At 40.3% G+C, this 5,777-nt stretch overlaps 1 pseudogene; it reads left to right on the plus strand.

Moving 5' to 3' along the window:
* Window positions 1-971: 971 nt before the first annotated feature.
* LOC125999930 (uncharacterized) lies at window positions 972-1,090 on the plus strand (annotated as a pseudogene).
* Window positions 1,091-5,777: the final 4,687 nt, after the last annotated feature.

A 5,777-nucleotide genomic window follows, 5' to 3' on the forward strand; every position in this document is an offset into this window, starting at 1 on the left:
CTTCCTTCCTTCCTTCCTTCCTTCCTTCCTTCCTTCCTTCCTTCCTTCCTTCCTTCCTTCCTTCCTTCTTTCTTTCTTTCTTTCTTTCTTTCTTTCTTTCTTTCTTTCTTTCTTTCTTTCTTTCTTTCTTTCTTTCTTTCTTTCTTTCTTTCTTTCTTTCTTTCTTCCCTTCCTTTCTCCCTCCTTTCCTCCCTCCCTCCCTCCCTCCCTCCCAAGCCCTCCCTCCCTCCTTTCCTTCCTCCTTCCTTCCTCCTTCCTTCCTCCCTCCCTCCCTCCCTTCCTTCCTTCCTTCCTTCCTTCCTTCCTTCCTTCCTTCCTTCCTTCCTTCCTTCCTTCCTTCCTTCCTTCCTTCCTTCCTTCCTTCCTTCCTTCCTTCCTTCCTTCCTTCCTTCCTCCCTCCCTCCCTCCCTTCCTCCCTCCCTCCCTTCCTCCCTCCCTCCCTCCTTGCTCTGCACTCAGAAATCGCTGCTAGCAGGCTCAGGAGCCATATGCAAGGCAAATGCCCTAAGGCTATGCTCTTGGTCTGGCTCTACACTTCCGGCAGAGCTCAGGAGACCATATGTGGTGCATTGAACCCAGGTCAGCAGTGTGTACTCTGCCTCCTGTACTTTTTCTCCAGTTCATTGGAGATTAAGATTTATTCATTAAAACTGGAAAATAATAAAGTTTTGTAAGTATTCCTGAAAAAATAATGGGTTAGAAGTATAAACTGGTAAAAAGAGAAAATAAAAGAAAAAAAGAAGTATAAATTGGTGCATTTGGGGGGGAGAAGGATGTTGATCAACATCCAGCGGTCCCAGGAATCAACCCTTAGGCCTCTGAATGTAAAACATGAGCTCCAGCAAGTTGAGCTATGGTCCTGACCCCGAGTACATTCTATGTCTGTTTATTGTTGTACTGTACTATCTGTACAGTATGGGCTGTACTCTCCCCACCCCCGGGCATTTCTTTAAAGAGAACAATTTGCTAGGCTTGGCTGAAAATCTCCCGAGGCATTGGCTTTAGCCTTGGCCTCAAATGAGATTCAGCACCCAGAGTCCCAAGGCCTCAGCTCACCCTCCCTTGTGGGGAGGTAAAATTCGTGATGTGTCCCTCAGCCTCCAATCACCTCTTCAGCCAGCAGTTCCTGAGTTCCTGAACTGGAACCAAGCTGCAGAGTTCATGGAGGAAGTAGGGTCGGCTTCCCTTTCTTTTCAATAAAGAAAATAATATGAGTATATTAAAAAATTCAACTATCTCACCCTTTGCACCCAGAATTCTGCATCTGGGAATGTATCATAAATATTTACTCATGTTCACAAAGATTTATGCAGAAAGATGTTTATTCCACCAGTTTATTCAGCAGCCATTGTCAGGTACATAAATATTAGCCCAAAGGGAATGATTAATAACATCTATTATTAACAACAATATGTTCTTCTATTATGAAATAAAACAATAAACCTTACCTTTGATTCAATCCTGATTAAAACTAAAGGTGAAAATACTAGTTCCAAAAGTATTTCCAAACCCCCCCCCCGAGAAAATTATCTCTGACTTCAATTGCTTTGAGAATTCATAATATGATGCTTGCTGTCACTCACCTTGGTAAGAAGAAACGTGTCCAAGAATCAAACTCCACCACTTAAGCATTTGTTTTGTCTCTATTGGAATCACAAGTATAGAGGGAGAGAGCCAATACCAGCAAGCAAATTAGTAGTAAAGAAATTACACAATAGGTATTAGTAGCGCTACATTCTTAGCAAATAGAATTTCTCTTTTATTATTTAAGCACCATGATTACAAAATGGTTCGTTGTTGGCTTTCATTCATAGGACCTACACCATCCTTCACCACTGCATGCCTCTTGCAAAAGATGTCTCCCGTTTCTTGCCCACTTCCCCACCCCCATCCCCACTGTCTCTAGGGCAGGCAATTTCTCTCTCTCTCTCTCTCTCTCTCTCTCTCTTTCTCCCTCTCTCTCCTTTTTTTAATTATCTTTATTTAAACACCGTGATTACAAATATGATTGTAGTTGTATAATTAGTCATGTAAAGAACACCCCCCTTCACCAGTGCAAGATTCCCACCACCAATTTCCCAGATCTCCCTCCTCCCCATCCCACCCACAGCTGTACTCAAGGCAGGCTTTCTATTTCCCTCATTCATTCACATTGTTATGATAGTTTTTAGTGTAGTTATTTCTCTAACTGCACTCATCACTCTATGTGGTGAGCTTCATGTCATGAGATGCACTTACATGGGTAAATGGGGGGAAATAATGGTTGGGACTGAGGCAGTAAAAATTTAGAAATGAGCTCTGTAGGGCAGTATCAAGGTCACAATACGAGATGGATATTATGCATATATAAACTATATGCATATAATACACATACAATATATAATAAAATATAAATAAAAATATAATAATATAATAATAACACATATGATATAATATATATTGTACGTGTGGGGCCACTAGACCCCACATGGTTTTTGAAATGGAGACCAAGGAGAAAAAATTTCCAGTGACTGTCCCAACATAAACCAGTGCTAGAATGGCCCACCCTCCTCCCAAAGCGTATTCCCATTAGTGTATCTCTCTCCTTTTTGTCACTGTGGTCTACACTATTGTCAATGGAGTGGTGACTTGCATGTCACTCTCCCCTTTCAATGCAGAGTTCTTGTCCAGAGTGATCAGTTCCAACTATCATTGTCTTCTCTACTCTTCTTGTACTCACTGCTCTTTGTGGTGAGTTTCCTATTCTGGGCTGGATCTCTTGGCCTATGGATATTATTACCATAGTTATCTCTTGTTTTTCTTATATCCCACAAATGAGTGGGATAAAATTCTATGTCTATCTCTATCCCTCTGACTCATCTCACTCAGCATAATAATCTTCATATCCATCCATGTATAAGCAAATAGAATTTCTTATTACAAACATACAGTTCCCTGTAACAAATATATGTCCTGTAACAAACAAAAATCGCAGCCTGAACTATTTTATTCCAAAAGAGCTACCAGGAAGAGGCTGGAGAGATAGTTCCAAGGGTTGGGGTATAGACTTAGCATGCAGGCGGACTAGATTCAGTCCCAGGCACTGCATGGTCCCCTGAGTACTTTTGTGAGCAATCCCTGAGCACCACATCGAAAGAGAGCACCAAGATTGGCCCCCAAAGAAAATAAACAATAAGCCTTTCATGTATTATTAAGATTTGTATTGCTATTAACTTCTCTTCTAGTACCACTTTTGCTGCATCCTTCCTGAAATAAACTATGTTTTTCTTTTTCATTTGTCTACAGGTATTATTTAAATTCCGCTTTAATTTTCTCATTGACCCAGTGGTTACTGAAAAATATATTTATTTAGTCTCCACATTTGAGATTTTTCCAGTTTTATTATTGCTATACTATCTCTCTGGCATGATTATTTTAAAGTGTAGGTTATAATCAAGAAAACAATTTTTATTTGTAATTATAATCAAAATTATAGTCTTCAAGTTGCTTGGTTGTTTTTTGTTTTGTAGTGACAGATAACTGTGCTGAGGACTTACTCTTAGCTCTATACTCAGGTATCTCTCCTAGGAGTCTTCAGGGGGGTTATATATGGTGCCAGAGCTTGAATCAGGGTTAGCTTCATGCAAAATAATCACCCTAACTCCTGTATTATCTCTCCAATTCCTTCATGTTGCTGTTTTGATTCTTTTATGCACTTACCCATATTTTCCAGCATATAAGACGACCCTTCAACCCATGAAAAACTTCCTAAAAGTTGGGAGCTGTTTTATATGGCGGTATATGGCATGCTGATACTTATTCCAGTTTCAGGGACCAGTGATCTACCCCCTCTTACTTTTAAGAAGTAACTTACTTTTAAGACTTTTAGGAAGTTTTTCATGGGTTGAAGGGTGGTTTTATACGCCGGAAAATACGCTATATACTTGACAGTCCAAACAAGATAAAGAATGCTTCCATTACTCCAGAATATTCCTTCATGTTCCTACAATATGTAGCTTTTCTGTTTGTTTCTTTCTTTTTTCTTCTTCCTTCCTTCCTTCCTTCCTTCCTTCCTTCCTTCCTTCCTTCCTTCCTTCCTTCCTTCCTTCCTTCCTTCCTTCCTGCCTGCCTGCCTGCCTGCCTGCCTGCCTGCCTTCCTGCCTTCCTGCCTTCCTTCCTTCCTTCCTTCCTTCCTTCCTTCCTTCCTTCCTTCCTTCCTTCCTTCCTTCCTTCCTTCCTTCCTTCCTTCCTTCCTTCCTTCCTTCCTTCCTTCCTTCCTTCCTTCGGTTTTGGGGGCACACCCAGCAGAGTTCAGGGCTTACTTCTGGCTCTGTGCTAAGGAATAATTCTTGACAGCCTCAGAGGTCCATATGTGATGCCAGGGATTGGACCAGGTTTGTCTAAGTACAAATCAAGAGCTGTAAACCCTACACTATCTTTCTTGCCCAGTTTTCATATATTGATTTATTTCCTTAATAAACTTGTTTATTGATGCTAGTATTATTTTTGTGAATTCCTTGGGATTTTCTACATATGGGATCATATTATCTGCAAATAAAGACTTCTAAATCTTTAGGTGTGGTTGCTTTTAACGTGTTTTTTTTCTTTATTGTACCAAATGGAACCGCCAGAGCAATGTTATATAGAAGTAGCGGTAGGAGACATCTTTGTTTTGTTCCTTATCTTGAAAGGAAAGCCTTCAGTTTCTCACAATTGCATATGATGTTAGGAAGTTCTCTTAGACTTCTTGCCTTTTCAGAGTTTTTATCATGTGATCAAGTTTGTGAATTTTTTTCTACAGATATTGAAATGAATATTCTTTTAGTGTTACATCATTTAATGTTACATCAGCTTTATATTTCCAGAATAAATCTCATTTGGCCATTATTTGGTCCCTTGTATATGTTGCTTAATTCAGTTATTTTCTATTTTGTTAAGGTTTCTTGCATTTATGTTAAAGATGAATCTTTATTTTAGTATTTTTGATATGATTTTTCCTTTCTTTCCCTTTTTTCTGTTTTTGTTTTTGAACTACACCCAGTGGTGCTCAGGGGCTACTCCTGGCTTCTGCACTCAGGAATTATTCTTAGTGGTGCTTAGGGGACCATATAGGATTCAGACACCAAGAATCTAACCCAGTTGGCCAGGTGCAAGGCAAGTGCCCTACCCGATGCACTATCTCTTGGACTCTACAATGCCTTCCTTTCTGAGCTCGGGGGACCATAAGGGATATATATAGTTTTGGGCCACACCCAGCAATGCATAGAGTTATTTCTGGATCTACACTCAGTCCCTAAAATCACTGTTATTATTCACTTATGCTCTACTTTTTCTTCACTGTTGTTGATAGTGCTTTGATGATTAGAGAGTGCATATACTGTCCTGTGCATACTTTTTCTTTTTTAGCTCTGGTGCTTCTTGCCTAGGATCACACATAAAGTTGTGTTACTTGCAGACAAGACCTATGCGCTCACTGAGCACATTTAATTGTGCTTGCATAATCAATAGGAGTTTCCCTCAGGGGAGTCACTAGGTGCCTACATATGTGTTTGCCTAGGAGTACACTTCCTGGCTGTGATGTTCCCACATCTTCTTAGCTGCAGTGCTCACTGGAGATTGCAACCCCTTTGTGGTTTTTACACATACCTGGCTTACTGTGGTTAGATATTGCTTGCAGGACACACAGAAGAGCTGCCACTATCATCCTTGGCACATGGGATTTTACATTGTGACCATACACTGACAAGGTGTTTTCCTAAGCCGCTGCACTAGATTAACTGCCTTTCCAACATATGGTC

Source organism: Suncus etruscus, chromosome X, assembly GCF_024139225.1.
Source record: "Suncus etruscus isolate mSunEtr1 chromosome X, mSunEtr1.pri.cur, whole genome shotgun sequence".
Classification (NCBI taxonomy): domain Eukaryota; kingdom Metazoa; phylum Chordata; class Mammalia; order Eulipotyphla; family Soricidae; genus Suncus; species Suncus etruscus.